Source organism: Chiloscyllium punctatum, unplaced genomic scaffold (genome assembly GCF_047496795.1).
Source record: "Chiloscyllium punctatum isolate Juve2018m unplaced genomic scaffold, sChiPun1.3 scaffold_84, whole genome shotgun sequence".
NCBI classification, from domain to species: Eukaryota; Metazoa; Chordata; class Chondrichthyes; order Orectolobiformes; family Hemiscylliidae; genus Chiloscyllium; species Chiloscyllium punctatum.
In genome coordinates, this window is record NW_027309818.1 from 914,625 (window position 1) to 935,806 (window position 21,182).

The 21,182-nt window shown below is 44.4% G+C and overlaps 1 long non-coding RNA gene across 3 annotated transcripts in view; it reads right to left on the reverse strand.

The window, feature by feature from the left end:
• LOC140471428 (uncharacterized) overlaps positions 1-12,817 on the reverse strand; it is a 30,640-nt gene extending 17,823 nt beyond the window's left edge. For 2 of the 3 annotated variants that reach the window (XR_011957036.1, XR_011957035.1), the window contains exons 1-3: positions 12,733-12,817; positions 7,217-7,299; positions 725-805 (exon numbers count right to left, since the gene is read on the reverse strand). This is a non-coding gene — a long non-coding RNA (uncharacterized lncRNA). Of the gene's footprint in view, positions 1-724; positions 806-3,073; positions 4,395-7,216; positions 7,300-12,732 lie in introns of those variants that run through there. The other variant, XR_011957037.1, reaches the window with a different exon arrangement.
• Positions 12,818-21,182: the final 8,365 nt, after the last annotated feature.

Below are 21,182 nucleotides of genomic sequence, written 5' to 3' on the forward strand. Positions count from 1 at the left end.
CCCCTCCAGCCTCACCACCCTCCCTGTCTCTGTAATCCCCCTCCAGCCTCACCACCCTCCCTGTCTCTGTAATCCCCCTCCAGCCTCACCGCCCTCCCTGTCTCGGTAATCCCCCTCCAGCCTCACCGCCCTCCCTGTCTCGGTAATCCCCCTCCAGCCTCACCGCCCTCCCTGTCTCTGTAATCCCCCTCCAGCCTCACCACCCTCCCTGTCTCTGTAATCCCCCTCCAGCCTCACCACCCTCCCTGTCTCTGTAATCCCCCTCCAGCTTCAGAAATTACATGTCCTTGATGTAAGATTTTTATTTGGATTCATTGCTGTTTCTTTTACCTCAAAAATGAAAAATAAACCCCCCCCCCGACAAAAAAAAAAGAGTGAAATATTTTCCACCCAAACAGATTTCTGTTGAGTGACCTTTTGGAGAGGCCGACACATGGACATTTGAGTATTTTATCACAAATTATACATGTAGAATGAGGGAACTTTTTTTTAAAAACTCTGCTAAAAAGGGAGGTAATGGCCAGATGGTATTCTTGCTAGACGAGTAATATATGTAATGTTCTGAGGATTAGGGTTAGAATCCCAACATGGCTGATGGTGGCATCTGAATTCAATACAATCGCGAATGAAAAGGCTAATGATGACCATGAAACTATTGTCGATTGTTAGAAAACACCCATCTGATTCATTAATGTCCTTTAGGGAAAGAAACTGTCTTCCTCACCTGGTCTGGCCGACAAGTGACTCCAGACCCACAGCAATGGAGTTAACTCTCAACTGCCCTCAAGGTAAGCACCCACATCAACTGAGTGAATAAACAAAAAGAGATTTATTTTTAAATCGCGGAGGAGAGCTTTTTAAAAATAAAATTGTGTTTTCAAAATTTAAAAAATGATCACCTTGGTCGGATGGCACTACAGATGCCGCAATAATCAGAGTGAACTAAAGGAACATACAGAGAGATCTCAGATATAAAGTCAGAATAATAAGGTGGTAATAGTAGACGAATCAATTTTGCAAACATTGACTGGGACGACCATAGTGTGAAAGGTTTGGTTGGGAAAGAATTTGTTAAACGAGTCCAAGAAAATGTTCTTTATCAATATGTAAATGTTCCTATCAGAAAGCAAGCAACACCTGAGCTTTTCTTGGCTGATCAGACAGGGCAAGTGACTGAAGTGATAGGATGGGAACAGTTTGGGTGGGAGGAAATTGTGGGCACCATGGAGAAATATTTGGATAATCGATAACTACGGGTGAGCTACCTGATGACTGGAGAGTGGATAATGTTGTACCTTTGTTTGTGAAGGGATAGAAGGAGAAGCCCAGGAACTGTAGACCTCGGAGTCTGACTTCAGTGGTGGGTGACCTGTAGGAGCTCATTCAGAAGGATAGGGTTTACATCTATTTGGAGATTTAAGGAATGATTAGGGACAGTCAACATGGTTACACAAGAGGGTGTCTCACAGACTTGATTGAGCTTTTTAAGGTAGTAACCAAGAAGATCGACGAGGGCAGAGCGTTAGACATTGTTTATTTGGACTTTAGTAAAGCCTTTCACAAGGTTCTGCATGGGAGACTGATTTGTAAAGTTTGATCACATGGGATTCAGGAAGAGCTTGCCAACTGGATACAAAACTAGCTTAACAGTAGGAAACAGAGTGTAATAGTGGAGGGTTGCTTTTCAGACTGGAGGCCTGTAACCAGTAGTGTTCTACAGGAATTGGTGCTGGGTCCATTTTTGTTTGCCATACGTGTAGATGTTTTGGGTAAGAATATACAAAGTATGGTTTGTTTGTGGGTGCCATCAAAACTGTTAAAGTGGACAGTAACAAAGGTTATTTATGATTACAAAGGGACCTTGATCAATTGGGTGAATGGGCTGAAGAGGGGCAGACAGAGTTTAATTTGAATAAATGTAAGCTATTACATTTTGATAAAACAGACATCACCTTTAGCCTCATTAATTAATTTCACTAATTAAAAGTAAGGCCTTGAGTAGTGACAAAGAACAAACAGACCGAGTGTTTCAGGTCTTGTCATATGTAGACAGGGTGGTTCAGAAGGTATTTAGCACACATACCTTCATTGCTCAGACCTTTAGGTAGAGGAGTTGGGACATAATATTGAGGCTGTACAGGATGCTGGTGAGGCCTTTTCTGCAATACTGCGTCCAGTTCTGGTTCCCCGTTACAGGAAGGATGTTATTAGAGAAGGTTCAGAAGATATTTCCCAGGATGTTGCCATGAATGGAGGGGTCGTGTTGAAGGAGTGGCTGGATAGGCTGAGATTTCTGTCACTGGAGTATAGGAGGTTGAGGGGTGAACTTATTAGAGGTTTATAAAATCACAGAGAGTGTAGATAAGATGAATGCCCGGGGGGTCGCAGGGGGATTGAAGACTCAGGTGCATACATTTTGAAGAGAGATGAGAAAGGTTTTAAATAGATTTTAGGATGTTTTATAGATATCCTAACAGATATTAGGATATTTTTACATTTGTGGAATGAACTGCAAGGGGAAATGGTAGCTGTGAATACAATTACAATCTTTAAAAGACCATGGGCAAAAGTTCATAAATAGGAAATATTTGGAGGCAGGTGCAGTTACTTTCATTTGGAATTAGAGTCGACATGGATTGGTTAGACCACAGGGTGTGTCTCCATGCTGAATAACTTTAAGACTCTAACTCTCGGTGTCTCTGTAAATTGCTCCATGCTCATAACTCTCTCTATCACTGTCACTTCATCAGCTTCACATCTCTTCCTTATCTCTGTAATTCCTCTCCAGCCTCAGAACCCTCACTATCTCTGGTATCACAAAACATCTGTCTCTGTAACATCATCCATTCTCACAATCCTCCTTGTATTTGTAATCTCCTCGAGTCTCACAAATCTCTGTGCTAAGTGCCTTTCTCTAATTCCAGCCTTGAGGATAGCCCATTTTTAATTCAGATTCATGCACCCTGAGCTCCAGAAATTACTAAACCTCTCTGCTCATTTTCCTCATCAAAACATTAACTAATCATGTATCATCTATTCTAATATCAAAAGGTATTAGGTGATCATACAGGGTATGTGTGCTTGATGACCAATATGGATAAGATGGGGGCACTGTGTTAAACAGTTTTATATCAGAGACTCTGACCCCATTTTATTCCGTGTTTCTCTGCGATTCTCTTTTCGAAGCAGATAGGAGTGGGAAGCAGTGGAGAATGTAAATGATCCATGGTCTTCATAGTGAGAAGATTCCACCACCATGGGCTGTTTACCCACCAGCTCCACAATGTCCGATAGCCTATCCAAGCTATTGCGGATCCTAGAACCAGGGAGGTAACATACCATCCTGGATTCATGTCTGTGGCCATAGAAGTGCCTGTCTGTGCATCGACTATTGAATCCCCTGTCACTCTAGCCCTGCCACTCTCTTTCCTCCCACTCTGTGCAGCAGACCTTTCTGTGGTGTCACGAACCTGACTGTTGCTGATTTCCTGAGAGGCTACTCCACCCGTAACCTCCCAACAGAATCCCAAGTGGTATATGTGTACCTGTTTGAGAAGGGGATAACCACTGGGGACTCCTGCACTCCTGCACACCCTTCCTATCTATTTTATTGATCTGATGGTCACCCATTCCCTTTCTGCCTGTGTAACCCTCACCTGCAGTGTGACTAGCTCACTAAACGTGCTGACCATAACATTCTCAGTATTGCAGATGCTCCACAGTGACTCCACTCACAGCTCCAGCTCTGAAAAGCACTTTCCCAGTAGCTGCATTTGGGTCCACTTCCTGCATACATAGCCGTCAGGGATACTGGAAGCGGCCCTTATTTCCCACATTGTGCAAGAGTAGCACACCACGGATCTGAGGGCTCCTATCTCAATGTCTCTCTTTATTCATTTAGTTACTCCCATTAAGAGAATTTAAATGAACTAGCAACCTTCCTTCACACAAACATTTCTATTAAAATCAAAAGCACCAATCTTTACTTAGCCTGTTATGCTTTACTTTAAAAACTGTTAAGAAATACTCCGCAGGTATCACTTAAAAATTGGCTGTTCCCATTGGGATCATGTGAGTTTCTGAATGGCCTGAACCAAAACTGAGTTTCAGCATCACCTTCTCCCTGTCTCATCTCCCTCTGTTTTCACCCAACTCTAAAACACACTCATTGAGCCAAGCAGCCCTCACAGTGCAGCCCTGTCATTTTCATTGTCTGTTCACACCTACACTGCCCTCAGCCTCCTGTCCTGTTCCAATGCATCTCAATGGGAGCTCAGGGACAGCACCTCATCTTTCAATTCAGCCCTTTGTAACCCCAGAGTCAACATGGACCTCAGCAGTTTCTGGATGAATGGACAGTTGGTAGAATCTGGAACATTCCACCTGGAAAGGTGCTGGAATTTGAGTCCAAAAGGAGTTTTAATGAGAAGTTTGCAGGTGATTGAAAATAAAGAGTTTATAGGTTAACATCATGAAGTGGGTGATTGGATCGAAATCTGACAGTTCTTAAAAAGAGACGAGGTGTAGCTTGGATAAATACGTGCTCCCTCTCAGGCCAATATCTCCTTCCTCAGCTGCAGGGCCCAGGAGGCAGCGCATACCCAAAGGGTGATCCAACCACGAATTTGTGCATCTTTCTGCTTAACAAAAATATTTTCCCGCAAACAGAACAAACCCTTCTCCTTCCACAGTTAAATGCCAATGATGTTCAGATCCTGATGACTCCATTGACTGCAAAAATTTGCTTTGACATCCCAGCCTCAATTATTCTGATTTAATATCCTATGAAATGAATTCACAAAACAAAACTCACAGTCAGTGCAGGAACAATAGTAAAGACATACTTTTCTCTTGGTATGTGCTTGATGTGTAAATGCCTCTCTTCAAATCGCACCCCACTACTAGGAAGGGGACATGCACATGCGCCTCACCTGTACCTTGCCCCGAATAAAGATGGCGACCATAACCCAGGTCCTATCACCGCCTGAGGGCCGCAGCCGTTTTCCCATCTGCTGCAAACACGGGACCCAGAGTTTCTAATTCAGACTAACGAACCGCACAGAGTAATTAAAACTTCCCAGTCTAAAGTGACTCATTATCTCCGTCTCCGAGGCCACTCTCCCCTTCCCTGTTTGCGACTCCCACATTCACCAACGGCCGTGTCACGTGGCACTGCATCAGCAGAATTACTAGTGACGTGTCATCCCATTGGCCACGCCCCTCAATCACTCCCATTGTTTGGATGACCAGCTGGTTCCACTTGGTCCACCAGTCCCTCGACCTTTTCCTATTGGTCTGAAGCTGCCATCAATCAGCTGGACCCCATTGTGAGGTCAGTGGTGGGATCCTCCCCCTGTCTGAATTAAACCCAGAAGGTGTATGGATGGGGTCAATCATGAACAACAAGCAGATGGTGCTGGGAAAGCTCAGCAGGTCTGGCAGCATCTGGGAACAGAAATCTGTCCAGTGGCCCTTCCTCAGAACCGATGGGAGCTGGGAAAACTGGAATCCTGACAGTGTGGAAACAGGCCATTTGGCCCAAAAGGTCCACAGCGTTCCTCCGAAGAGTATCCCACCCAGACCCATTCCCCTACCCTATTACTCTACATTTCTCCTGACTAATGCACCTAACCTACACATCCCTGAATATTATGGGAAATGTAGCTTGGCCAATTCAACTAACCTGCAGATCTTTGTATTGCAGGAGATAGGGGTTAAAGAGTAAATAACAGCCAGGGACAGAACCCAAAGAGAGACTTGAACATTTGGAAAGACAAAGGAGTGGATTACGTTCTGGCTGGGGGGGTGCATAGCTGTTAATGGAGGGGACAGGAACCTGTGTCTGGCAGCATCTCAGTGGAGGTGGCGGAAATGGCGACTGATGATCTACGTTCTGCTGCAAAAACAAACCCCGAACTTCCAGCTGCCTGCCACTTTAACACACGAGCCTGTTCCCTGGCCAACATCTCTGTCTAACGCTTACTGCTGTGTTCCAGTAAAGCCTGAACATACCAAATTGCCCCGTTTTTCAAGGACTGCAATTTCCCCTCCCACGTAGTCAATACAATCGAATGTGTTTCCTCCACTTCCCGCACCTCTGTCTTTGAAATCCACACTTCCAACTGCAAGGATAGAACCCTCCCCAAATCCTTACCATCCACCCAGATAAAACACATCATCCTCTGCCATTTCCACCACCTACAATCAAACTCCACCACCAGATTCTTCAGGGGTTTGACAGGATAAATAGTGAGAGGATATTTCCCATCACGGAATCAAGGGTTCCGTTTCAGATTCATCAAGTTTAAGGCGACACCGACGCGGGTAAGGGGTTTCAGTAGCAATGGAGCTGGGGTGAGGCGACAAACAACGTTCAAGAGATTGGAATTCCTGATGTTTTTGATTGTGTAGATGTCTGATCAGAAGGTCAGCTTGGGGTCAGATATGAGAGGAATATTGTGAAGAGTGTAGTTCTACCTCAGACAGTTCCCAGTGAGAGGGAGGAGCTCAGCAATAAGGGAAAGGAATTTGTAAGGCAATGGGTTTAACCAGTACAATGTTTCATTGGAGGAAACTGCAGCTAATCAAGTAGTGGGAATGTGGTAAGCAGTTTGATAACTGAGTAACATTGGAGTAATGGAGAGGGATGATGGGGAGGGAGAGCTGGGCATCGTCAGTGTACATGTGAAACCTAACACGGTGCTTTTGCACAATGACACTTCCTGGTATTGTATGTGAGATACAGGAGGGACCAAGGACACCAAATGCAAGAAATTCAGAAAGGAGTTGGAGAGTGGAGATGGAGCAGGATTTTGGAAGAGAAGGGCAAAACCAGAAAAGACAGAACAAGGAACAATATCTGTGAATCGGTGAGGGGGACTGATAAGGAGGAGGAGGAAAGAGAGTTGGAAAGTCTGTAGTTTAGTTAGATTAGAGTAAAGGGTCAAGATGAGCTCTGATAAGGCTTGACATGAGATTGGACAAAGATGTAAGTTTAGGACAAAAACCAGGAACACTACGTGATGCACTTTGACTCAGTGGGTTAGTGGGAGGGAGGGAAGCAGCAGATCGGATTATCTCAGTCTTAGTGACAGAGAAACTACATGTGCTCCAAACTCTTGTTATTGGAGAGAATGTTGGAGGAGACAGGACGATGGACAGTGTTTCACAAAGAAACAAAACCTGGGTAAGTGATATTTGAAGTGAGTGAACAAACCTGATGTATTTAACTTTTATCCAGAATATTAAAACAAACGACTGAAGTCCTGGTTCGAATCCCATCTTGGCAGATGGTGGAGTCTGAATTCAAGAAAAAAATAACTGGAATTAGGAATTTCCTGATCTCCATGGAACCATTGTCAATGGCGAAAAAAGCCCTGCCAACCCGACAGTCGCCCAACAAGCTACTCACTGTATTAATCACTGCAAAGTCTCAACAAAGGAATGAAACTGGATAGACCGCTTGGTATCTATCAAGGCACCATTTAATACAACCACAGAATCAGCCCTCTCGATGGTGCAACGTCCTCCTCACTAACATCTGGATTTTGGGGCCAAAATGTGCAGAGCTGTCTCACAGACCAATCAAGGGATAGCCTGACATAGTCATACTCACAGAGTAACCCCTTACAGACAATGACCAGACACCACCATCACCATCCCTAGATAGAGTGTGGGGTGATGGAAAAGCACAACAGGTCAGGCAGCATCCGAGGAGAAGGAGAATCGACGTTTCGAGCCTAAGCCCTTCATCACCCTGATCTGCTGTGCTTTTCCAGCACCACACTCTCGACTCTGATCTCCAGCATCTGCAGTCTTCACTTTCTCCTAAAATCTCTGGATATGTCCTGTCCCACCGGCAGGACAGACCAGGCAGAGGTGGTGGCACAGTGGTGTACAGACAGGGAGGATTTGCCCTGGGAGTACTCAGCATTGACTCCGGTGACCAGGAAGTATCATGGCTCCTGCTGATTACCACGTACCGTCCTCCCTTGGAGGATGAATCACTTCTCCTTCATGTTCAACAACATTTGGAGGAAGCACTGAGGCAATAAAATGGCGTCAAATGTACTCTGGGTACAGGATTTCAATGTCCACAATCGAGACTAACTCTGCAACAGAATTACTGACTGAGCTGGTCAGGTCCTAAAGAATATAGCTGCTCAACTGAGTCTGCAGCGGGTGCTGAGGGAACCAACAATAGGGGAAAACATACTTGATCTCATTGTTATGAATTGACCAGCTGCAGATATATCTGTCCATGACAGTATTGGTAAGAGCGACCATCACACATTCCTTTTGGAGACAGAAGTCTTGCCTTAAAGTTGAGAAAAACCTCCATTGTGTTGAGTGACACTATCACCGTTCTAAACGGGATAGACTTTGAAGAGATGTAGGATCTCAAACTGGGTATCTCTGAGGCACTGTGGGACATCAACAGCAGCAGAACTGTACTCCAGCACAATCTATAATCTCATGGGTTTGTAAATCCCGCTCTCACCCATCACAATGTACAGTAAAGGAGGGCATGCCAAGAGCAGCACCAGGCATACCTAAAAATGAAGTGCCAACCTGGTGAATCTACCAAACAGGACTATCTGCATTTCAAACAGCATCAGCAGCAAGCAACAGAGCTAAGTGATCCTACATCCAATGGAACAAATCGGAGCTCTGCAGTTCTGCCATACCCAGTTGTGAACGGTGATGGACAATTAAACAACTCACTGGAGGAAGCATCACAGATATCTCCACCCTTACTGATGGAGGGGCCTCATACATCCATTCACCAGATAAGACGACAGCATTTGCAGCAATCTGCAGCCAGACGTGTCAAGTGGATGATCCATCTTAGCCTTCTCCAGTGGTTTCCAACATCACAGATGTGAGTTTTAAGCCAGTTCGATTCAGTTTGAATAACATCAAGAAATGGTTAAGTAGTGCAAAGGCTATGGGCCCTGCCAATATTCTGGCAATAATACTGATGGCTTGTGCTCCAGAACTTGCCACCCACCAAGCCAAGTACCCCTCCAGCACTGACATCGACCAACAATGTAGAACAGGGATGTTCAACACAAAAAACAAAGGGCAATCCAACCCAGACAATTTCTTTCTATCAGTCCATACTCGATCAGCAGTAAAGTGATGGAAGACGTCATCAACAGGGCTATCAACCAGCAGCTGAGCGGCACTCATTTTAGGCTCCACCAGGGCCACTCAGCTCCCAATTGTGATACTGCCCTGATTCACAACCTGACAACCAGCTGAATCCCAGAGGTGAGGAGAGTGTGATAGCTCAGTCCCAAGTCCAAGACCACTATTACTAGCTGACTCCACCCTCATCTCAGCTCATAAACTCTCATCTGCCTTGTATTATCTCCAGACTTCATTATCCAACCACACTCCTGGCCAGCTTCCCACATTCAACCTCCCTGTAATCGCAAGAAAACCTAAATCTCTGCTGCCCAAGTACTCCCTTGTACCAAAAATTGTTGATCAATAAAAAGGCTCCTATTCATAATCAACAACATAGAGCTACCGCGATGTACAGCATGGAAACAGACCCTTCAATCCAACCCATCCATGCCAACCAGATATCCCAATCTAGTCTCACCTGTCAGCACCCGGCCCACATCCTCCAATTTAAAATTCTCACCCTTGATTTAATTCCTAGCTCGCTGCATCACACACCCTTTGAGACCTCGACAACCCATTCTGTTCGAGACTCCCAACGATTTGTTAAATCATTATTTCACCTGTGTGGCTGTTTCTACAGTTGCTAAAGCAACAAGGTCTGAAATTCGCAGTCCAAACCTCACAGATCTGTTTTCCTCCTTTCAGACTTTCCTCAAAACCTGCTTATTTGGCAATGGTTTTGGTCACCTGACCTAATATCATCCTTCTCTGGCCTCATGTCTAAAGTTCCCAATAATATTTTTGTGAAATTATAAGCATGTTCTTGATTTGGACATTATCTTCAAATCATCACTGTTGCTGTAATGAATACTCTGTAATGTCTCTGACCCAACCACATTGTGGGAGCACCTTCACCACACAAACTGCAGCTGTACAAGAAAGCCAAACATCACCCTCTCCACAGGCAACAGGGCTTTGGCATTAATCACTGGTATCTGTGGAAGGAGGAACACAGTTGATGTTTCAGGGAGTGCAAAACAGATTACAGGGAATGAAAATGGTGCAGAATTTGATAGTCAGAAACGGAAGGAAAATACACGTGCTTATTGAAAAAAAGAATTCTTGACTGTCAAAGTTTTTCTAGAAAAAAATAATCTGATAATAGAGCAGCACATGGTCAGGGGCTGGGCAGCAGTGAAAAATTAACTTACAAGAATCTCTGATAAAGTAATAGTAAAATACTAAACAGACCAAAAATACACTTATTGTTCAAGACTGAGGAAGCTAGTTTTGACAAAGTGGCCATGAGGGAGCCCAGGGGTGAATCAGAGCAATATTAGCTGTTATGATCCCACAGTCATAGAGCTGTCTCGCACCGACACATACCCTTCGGTTTAACTCATCCATACCAACCAGATAGCCTAACCTAATCTATTCCCATTTGCCAACACTTGGCCCATATCCCTGTAAACGCTTCCTAATCATATCATGTATCTATTTAGAGGCCTTTAACATGTTTTAATTGTACCAGCCTTCACTACTTCCTCTGGCAGCTCATTCCACCCACTGCATTAAAGAGTTGGCCTTTAGGCCCCTTTGAAATTTTTCCCCGTTCACCCTAAAGCAATGCCCTCTACATCTGGACACCACTACCCGAGGAAAAACACCTTGTTCATTTACCCTATCCATGCCCCTCATGATTGTATAAACCTCCATAACATTACCGCTCAGCCTATGGTAGTCCGGAAAAACAGCCTCAGCCTTTCATGCCTCACCCTGTAGCACATCCTCCAAACCTCGCAACATCCTTGTAAATCTTTTTTTGAAACCTTTCAACTTTAACAGCACCCTTCTGATAGGAGGCAGGCCAGAGTTGCACACAATATTCCAAAGTGGCCTAACCAATGTCCTGTACAGCAACATGACCTCCCACATCCTATATTCGATGCTGTAACCAATAAAGGAAAATATACTGAACACCTCAGTGGGTGGCACGGTGGCAGAGTGGTTAGCACTGCTGCCTCACAGCGCCAGAGATCCGGGTTCAATTCCCGCCTCAGGCGACTGACTGTGTGGAGTTTGCACGTTCTCCCCGTGTCTGCGTGGGTTTCCTCCGGGTGCTCCGGCTTCCTCCCATAGTCCAAAGATGTGCAGGTTAGGTGAATTGGCTATGCTAAATTGCCCGTAGTGTTAGGTAAGGGGTAGATGTAGGGGTATGGGTGGGTTGCGCTTCGGCGGGGCGGTGTGGACTTGTTGGGCCGAAGGGCCTGTTTCCACACTGTAAGTAATCTAATCTAATCTAAAAACCTCCTTCACTATCCTATCCATGTGCAACTTGACTGGCAATGAACTATTGTTAGAAATGGGGAAAAGTGTTGTTTTTGCAGATATAGAAAAAGGGGTACAGCAAGAGAACTATTAACTCTATAAGTATTTAGGGAAGAGAATCTATAATTATGGTTAATTAAATACTAATTTTTGTGTGTAATTATTATAAGTTTCAAATAAGTTCAATGTTTAAAATAAAGTTCAAATCAGTTTTGTTTAAAACTTGTGTTTTCAGCAAAACGCTGACATAACCAAAATGCTTGAGCTATACAAGACAATGAAATATGCAGGGATGGAATGTGCCAGGAGAGTTGATACAAAATGTTGAACCAGATCATGATGTACCTATGGATAATGGTCAATGGACAAGTGAGAAGGAACATCAAGATAGCGGTTTAGCCTTGTGTCAGCACTTACAGAGGGGAAAGTTGCCAACTTGGAGAGAAGGGGGCAATAAGGGTGGAGCATAGCTAGGCATTAATAGAAATCAATAAAAAAAGATTGGGTAGTATAGGAGCCAGTCATAGTCGGTAGAGATGACCTCACGCAACTCAAAGATACAACTGGTGTAGTAATTTGAATTTTTCCTCACTTCAATTGTTCTGTACAACTGGAGTCAGATTCTTGCAAGATCGTAGAATAAATGGGTCTCGTTTCCAGTTTTGGTGGTCTCGTCTAAATTTTATTGATTTTGTTTTTAACACTATGAACCTGCAGTCCAAGGTCTCTTTGTTCTGCAAGATTCTCCAGGGCCTTGCCATTTAGTGTATAAGTCCTGCCCTGATTTGCTTTTCCAAAATGCAGCACCTCACATTTATCTAAATTAAACCCCATCTGATCAATATCCCATTGCACTCTGAGGTAACCTTCTTCCCTGTCCACAATACCTCCAATTTTGTATGACCTGCAAACTTATTTACTATACCTCCTATGTTGACATCCAAATCATTTAATTGAATGACGAAACAAATCCAGAAATAAACACCCATCTCTCTAGGTTTGATTATGCTCTGTGTAAATCCTGCCCTATGACTTTTACCAGAGAAACGCTGCCCCTTTGCCCCCTACAAAGATGGCGGCTCCGCACGTGTCCAGTGAATCGTTGCCCCGAATAAAGATGGCGGCGCTCACTCAGCCCTGAAGCTGCGCTGAGGCAATTCCCCGTTGACTGCAAACACGGGACTGGGACGTTCAAATTTGTGTTTTCCGACGTGCACAATTTGTTTATAAAACTTCGCCTCTCATAGGAACACAGTTTATTTCTTTCCTTACCGTATCCTTTCGCTCCATAACTTCCCGAGTATTCATTACATCGACTCTGCGCCGCGCGTAAGGGTGATCACGTGGTTTAGTCCAGTTCCGCCCATCATTCACTTTGATTGGTTGGAGGACCAACCGCCCAGCCAGGACCTCCAGCTCCGCCCACCGTCCTTCCATTGGTCCCGTGCTGACATCAATCACCCGGGGTCCCTTTGTTGGCAAGAGCATGCGCAGTGCATCCTGCTTGAGCTGATATGTTGGGTAATGTGATGGGAGAGTTTACTGAGGGGAACAATTGGAGAAAGTGAGGACTGCAGATGCTGGAGATCAGAGCTGAAAAATGTGTTGCTGGAAAAGCGCAGCAGGTCAGGCAGCATCCAAGGAGCGGGAGAATCAACGTTTCGTGCATTTCCCCTCCCCCCACCTTATATCAGCCCCAACCATTTCCCCGCACGCACCTTATCTCAGTCCCAACCCTCAGACTCAGCACCGCCTTCTTGACCTACAATCTTCTTGCTGACCTCTCCACGCCCACCCCCTCACCAGCCTATCACACTCACCTTGACCTCCTTCCACCTATCGCACTCCCAATGCCCCTCCCCCAAGTACCTCCTCCCTACCCTTTATCTTAGCCTACTTGGCCCACCAGCCTCATTCCTGAAGAAGGGCTTATGCCCAAAACGTCGATTCTCCTGCTCCTTGGATGCTGCTTGACCTGCTGTGCTTTTGCAGCAACACACTTTTCTGCTCTGAAGGGAAGAATTCCCTTTGTGTGAGCTCTGCAGTAGATTTCCTTTATTCATGGAGGGAATTCCCTTCCTACTCATGTCTGTATCGCTGTGATTGATGAATCAATGCCATCTGAATCAGTGCATAAACACCCCATTTTCACAACATCTGAGATCTTTAGCACATTGTATCATGCTCTTCTTTGGAGACAAAAAGCATGAAATGGAGGCTCAAGGAATCAGAGCATGAGTACGGCATTCATCCCCTTCAGCTTGTTTCCCCCATTCTGTCAGATCATGGCTGGGCCAACCCAGGCCTCAACACCTCTTTTATGCTTGATTCGCATGGCCCTCAACTGCTCAATGTTTCAAAAATGTATCTGCCCTCTTTTAAAATAATTTGAGATAGAATCTGACCTTAGTGGTGGGAAAGATGCTGCAGTCTATGATAAAGGATGAAATTACGGCAGATCTGGATAGTAGTAAAAGGATAGGACAGAGTCAGCATGGATTTATGAAGGGGAAATCATGCTTGACTAATCTTCTTGAATTTTTTGAGGATGTAACTCTGAAGATGGACGAGGGAGATCCAGTAGATGTAGTATACCTGGACTTTCAGAAAGCTTTTGATAAAGTCCCACATCGGAGGTTAGTGAGCAAAGTTAGGGTGCATGGTATTGGGGGCAAAGTACTAGACTGGATTGAAAATTGGTTGGCTGATAGGAAACAAGGGTACATAGAACATAGAACATAGAACAATACAGCACAGAACCGGCCCTTTGGCCCACCATGTTGTGCTGAACTTCTAACCTAGATTAAGCACCCATCCATGTACCTATCCAAATGCCGCTTAAAGGTCACCAATGATTCTGACTCTACCACTCCCACGGGCAGCGCATTCCATGCCACCACCACTCTCTGGGTAAAGAACCCACCCCTGACATCTCCCCTATACCTTCCACCCTTCACCTTAAATTTATGTCCCCTTGTAACACTCTGTTGTACCCGGGGAAAAAGTATCTGACTGTCTACTCTATCTATTCCTCTGATCATCTTATAAACCTCGATCAAGTCACCCCTCATCCTCATCCTTCGCCGTTCCAACGAGAAAAGGCCGAGAACTCTCAACCTATCCTCGTACGACCTACTCTCCATTCCAGGCAACATCCTGGTAAATCTTCTCTGCACCCTCTCCAAAGCTTCCACATCTTTCCTAAAGTGAGGCGACCAGAACTGCACACAGTACTCCAACTGTGGCCTAACCAAAGTCCTGTACAGCTGCAACATCACTTCACGACTCTTGAATTCAATCCCTCTGCTAATGAACGATAATACTCCATAGGCCTTCTTACAAACTCTATCCACTTGAGTGGCAACTTTCAAAGATCTATGTACATAGACCCCAAGATCCCTCTGTTCCTCCACCTGACTAAGAACCCTACCATTAACCCTGTATTCCGCATTCTTATTTGTTCTTCCAAAATGGACAACCTCACGCTTGGCAGGGTTGAACTCCATCTGCCAATCCTCAGCCCAGCTCTGCATCATATCTAAGTCCCTTTGCAAATGACAAATGCCCTCCTCACTGTCCACAACTCCACCTATCTTCGTATCATCTGCAAATTTACTGACCCACCCTTCGACTCCCTCATCTAAGTCATTAATAAAAATTACAAACAGCAGAGGACCCAGAACTGATCCCTGTGGAACTCCACTTGTAACTGGGCTCCAGGCTGAATATTTACCATCTACCACCACTCTCTGCCTTCTACCGGTTAGCCAGTTTTCTATCCAATTGGCCAAATTTCCCTCTATCCCATGCCTCCTGACTTTCCGCATAAGCCTACCATGGGGAACCTTATCAAATGCCTTACTAAAATCCATGTACACTACATCGACTGCTCTACCCTCATCCACATGCTTGGTCATCTCCTCGAAGAATTCAATAAGACTTGTAAGGCAAGACCTACCCTTCACAAATCCGTGCTGGCTGTCCCTAATCAAGCAGTGTCTTTCCAGATACTCATAAATCCTATCCCTCAGTACCCTTTCCATTACTTTGCCTACCACAGAAGTAAGACTAACTGGCCTGTAATTGGGGTTATCCCTATTCCCTTTTTTGAACAGGGGCACAACATTCGCTACTCTCCAGTCCCCTGGTACCACCCCCGTTGCCAGTGAAGACGAGAAGATCATTGCCAACGGTACTGCAATTTCCTCTCTTGCTTCCCACATAATTCTAGGATATATCCCGTCAGGCCAGGGGGACTTGTCTATCCTCAAGTTGTTCAAAATGTCCAACACATCTTCCTTCCTAACAGGTATCTCTTTTAGCTTAACAGTCCATTTCACACTCTCCTCTTCAACAATACGGTCCCTCTCGTTCGTAAATACTGATGAGAAGTACTTGTTCAAGACCTCTCCTGTCTCTTCCGACTCAATACACAGTCTCCCACTACTGTCCTTGATCGGATCTACCCTCGTTTTCGTCATTCTCAGGTTTCTCACATACGCATAAAATGCCTTGGGGTTATCCTTGATCCTATCCGCCAAGGATTTTTCATGCCCTCTCTTAGCTCTCCTAATCCCTTTCTTCAGGTCCCTTCTGGCTATCCTGTATCCCTCCACTGCTCTGTCTGAACCCTGTTTCCTCAACCTTATGTAAGCCTCCTTCTTCTTCTTTACTAGACATTCAACCTCCCTCGTCAACCAAGGCTCCCTCACACGACCATTTCTTTCCTGCCTGATCGGTACATACATATCAAGGACACGTCGTATCTGCTCTTTGAAAAAGTTCCACATTTCCACCACATCCTTCCCTGACAGCCTATGCTCCCAACGTATGCTCCTCAAATCCTGTTTTACAGCATCATAATTTCCCTTCCCCAATTGTAAAATCTACCTTGTTGTGCGCACCTATCTCTCTCCATAACCAAGGTGATAAACGGCTCCATTTCGGAATGGCAGGCAGTGACCAGTGGGGTACCGTAGGGATCCATGCTGGGACCGCAGCTTTTTACAATATTTGTTAATGATATAGAAGATGGCATCAGCAATAATATTAGCAAATTTGCTGATGATACAAAACTGGGTGGCAGGGTTAAATGTGATGAGGATGTTAGGAGATTACAGGGTGACCTGGACAAGTTAGGTGAGTGGACAGATGCATGGCAGATGCAGTTTAATGTGGATAAATGTATGGTTATCCACTTTGGTGGCAAGAACAGGAAGGCAGACTACTACCTAAATGGAATCAATTTAGGTAAAGGGGCAGTACAGAGAGATCTGGGTGTTCTTGTACACCAGTCAATGAAAGCAAGCATGCAGGTACAGCAGGTAGTGAAGAACCTAATAGCATGCTGGCCTTCATAACAAGAGGAATTGAGTGTAGAAGCAAAGAGGTGCTTCTGCAGCTGTACAGGGCCCTGGTGATACCACACCTGCAGTACTGTGTGCAGTTCTGGTCTCCAAATTTGAGGAAAGACCTTCTGGCTATTGAGGGAGTGCAGCGTAGATTCACAAGGTCAATTCCTGGAATGGCGGGATTACCTTACACTGAAAGACTGAAGCGACTGGACTTGTATACCCTTGAGTTTAGAAGACTGAGAAGGGATCTGATTAAGACATATAAGATTATGAAAGGATTGGACACTCTGGCAGCAGGAAACATGTTTCTGCTGATGGGTGAGTGCCGAACCAGAGGACACAGCTTAAAAATACGGGGTAGACCATTTAGGACAGAGATTGGATGAAGACGTTTCTCCTCGAAAGTGGTGGCTGTGTGGAATGCTCTGCCCCAGAGGGTAGTGGAGGCCCAGTCTCTGGATTCATTTAAGAAAGTGTTGGATAGAGCTCTCAAGGATAGTGGAATCAAGGGTTATGGAGATAAGGCAAGAAGAGGATACTGATTAGGAATGATCAGCCATGATCATATTGAATGGCGGTGCAGGCTTAAAGGGCAGAATGGCCTGCTCCTGCACCTATTGTCTATTGTCTAGAATCACAGATTCCCTACTCTGTGGAAACAGGCCCTTCAGCCCAACAAGCCACACTGACCCTCCAAAGAGTAAACCAAGACCCATTCGCCTACCACATTTAGCTTTCACAATTCCTTGGGCTGGAAAATTCTTGCAATTCACTGAGAGAAAAAAAAATCTTTACATTTTGTTTTAAAATGAATGTTCCCTTCTGTAATGTCCCCTGATTTGAGACTTCACTGGTGCTAGAAGATCTAGTCAATATCTACCCCGTCAAGCTCCTCAGAATCTTGTTTCCACAAGGTCACCCCTTATTTGTTGAGATTCTATTGAATAATGACCTAACCTGTTTAGCTATTCTTGATAGGTCCACCTTTTCATCCTTGAAGCAGCTAAGTGAATCTTTATTGAATGGTCTCGAATGCTGGTTTATCCTTTATTAAATATGGGAGCTAACATTGTATACAGTACTCCAAGTGAGGTCTCAGCAACAGCCATTGTGGTTAACCAATCCTCAGTCCATACTAATACATTACCCCAATACGGTGAGCTCCTATATTGTGCAATTAACTTTTAAAGAGCACCTTATCATCTGCATTTTTGAATCCAAATGCAGAACATCATTTGCTTGCCCTTTATCAGCTCTGTCTGTTATCTCCTCAATGAACTTCGCAAATTTGTCAAATACCATTTCTCTTTCACAAAACCCAGTCTACCATGTTTCAGGATAAGCTTTTCAAAATGTCCTGCTATTTCTGACTATTATATTCAACTCTGTCATATTACCAAAACATATTAAACTAACTAACTGGGTGGCACGGTGGCACAGTGGTTAGCACTGCTGCCTCACAGCGCCAGAGACCCAGCTTCAATTCCCGCCTCAGGCGTGTGTAGAATTTGCACATTCTCCCCGTGACTGCGTGGGTTTGCTCCGGTTTCCTCCCACAATCCAAAAACATGCAGGTTAGGTGAATTGGCCATGCTAAATTGCCCGTAGTGTTAGGTGAAGGGGTGAATATAGGGGAATGGGTCTGGGAGGGTTGTGCTTCGGCGGGTCGGTAGGGACGTATTGGGCCACACTGTAAATAATCTAATCTAGTCTATAGTTTCCTGAGTTCTGTCTTCCTTTCCTTCTTGAACAGGCTCATCAATCCACTGGATGTTCCCTGTATTCCTTGATTCTGGAATATTCCAATCGATGCCTTAAATGTCTCTGCAGCCAGTTGCCTTAAAAATGTTTGATCCAGGCCATTAGGTCCTGTCTGCCTTTAGTCCTATTAGTTGGTCAATACTTTGTCCCTTGTGACAAAGACTGTTAGAACATTTTACTTCCCATGAGTAACTTGCTTATTTGCTACCTTTAGGATGATAACGGTATCCTCCTTCATGAAGACCTATGTAAAATATCGGTTTAAATTATCTGCTGTTTCCCTGCACCCATTATCAATTCCAGAGTCAGAACCTCCAAGGGTTCGATGCTGACTTTAGATACTCCATTTTTAATACACCTGGACAACTCTTGCCATTCGTTTTTGTTTCTTGTCAATTTAATTACATGGTCAGTTTTCTCCCTTTTTAGTCATCCGCTGCTATGTCATTTTTTCCTTGTGGGTACTGCCCTTGACTGCCTTTCTTACCCACGGGTGGTTCACCTTTCTCTTCGAGTTCTCCATTTTGCCCTAAATTAACTTTTGCTCAGCGTTATGTTTAAAAAACACATCATATTACAGTGACCGAGCATGTGATGCTTCAATGTTCTGATTGGGTTTTGCTGTTTCAAAGAAGAGCTGAGATCATCTGGAAAGGAGGTGGCAGCTGATTCACTGTTAATTTCCAAAATTAATTTGAATACTTGCAAATAGAAATTATTTGCAACACTGTGAAAGTGGGGGGCTAGCCAAGTAGCTATTTTAAAAAGGTGGCACAGTTGTGATGGGTTGAATAGGGGCCTCTGATTTCAAAAGCAAAATGTGATCCAAGTGGTTTCCTCCTACAATCCAAAGAAGTGCAGGTTCGGTGAATTGATCATGCTAATTTGCTCATAGTGTCCAGCGATGCACAGCTTCCGTGCATTAATCAGGGGTAAATGTTGAGGAATAGGTTTGATTGGAATACGCTTCGGAGGGTTGGTGCGGATTTGTTGGGCTGAAGGGCCTGTTTCCACAACATAGGGATTCAATGCTCTGAGTAATTTTGGGGATCTAACAGAATCCTGGTATGCAGAGGGTTCTCTGTTAGTTAAAATAGTATTGTACACTCAGCTTATGTTACCTTCTGAAGCAATTTGAGGTTGACTGCTCTCTATAATTTCTCAGAACAGATGCTCTGGAACCAATCAGGGATATTCTGATAATGTGATTGATTAATGAGCTCAAAATAAGCGACCCTTTTGGTAAGATTCAATGCAGCGTGATAGAATTTAGTTTTAGGGTGAGGAATTTGCTTCTTCAACTAGTATCCAAATTTAAAGGCAGTCACAAGGGTATAAAGTAGCAGTTAGCTAAACTGGAATGGGACTACAGTTAGAATGTTAAAGCAGAAGAATATATTCAGTTATTTTATAATTCTCAACAATATCTATAGACTTGTAAAAGAAATGCAGGATGAACAGTGGTGCATAGGTGAGGGAATTATGAGGTACATCAAATTGAAAGAAAAGATGCACAAAACTGCAAAGATGATGGTAGACCAGAAGGTTTAAAAATTTCAAACTATCGAAGGATGAACAAAACAATTTGTCCCTTGTCAGAGAGACTGTTATAACATCTTTGCTCCCATTAATACCTTGCTTATTTCCCATCTTTAGGATGGTAGCAGTATCTTCTGGATGAGTAAGATAATTGGGCAAATTAACCCACGAGTTACTCAGCCTAAAACAAGGAAGGGTTTAAAGGGATATGGGCCAAATGAGACTAGATTAATTTAGAATATCTGGTCAGCAAGGATAAATTGGACCAAAGGGCCTGTCTCCAATTTGTACATCTGAGTCTAACTGGCTATCTGTTTTTTGAGAATCATCATTTTCTTTTATTGTTGGTTGATGCTCCATACCCTTGCTTGGTGAAACCCTTTTTCTCTCCCATGTTGTTGCACATGCTATAATAAAGGTTGTTTAGCTCGGTTGGCTGGATTGCTGGTTTGCAATGCTGTGATGCCAACAGCGCAGGCTCAATTCCTGCATCGGCTGAGGCTCCATCTTTTCAAACTTGTCCCTCACCTGAGGTGCGGTGACCCTCAGGTTAAACCACCACTTTTTCTGTCATGACAGAGCAGCCCTACTGCCTTCCAGGGCTATGGTGACTTTACTTTTACTCAGTTACAAGTGATTAGAAATTTTATACTCTTTATTGTTTGGTGTATTTCCTTTTGGTGACTTTTGTTATGAAACCCAGCGACAGGAAAGGAAAATGTCTGATCATGAAAAGTGTGGATAAAGTAGACTTGCAGGGAGGAGAAAATAAGGACCGCACATGCTGGAGATCAGAGTCAAGAATGGAGTGCTGGAAAACACAGCAGGTCAGGCAGCATCTGAAGAGCAGGAGAATTGACGTTTCGGGTATAAGCCCTTCATCAGGAATGATGTTTGTGGGTCGGGGCTGAGAGATAAATGGGAAGGGGTGAAGTCTGGGGGAAGGTAGCTGGGAAAGCAATAGGTTGATGAAAGTAAGGGAGAAGGTGATCAGTCAGAGTGGGGAGTGAGGGACGGGTCCTGAGGGCGGTGTCGAGTTCCTACAGCAGGAAGTGCAAAACCCGTGTC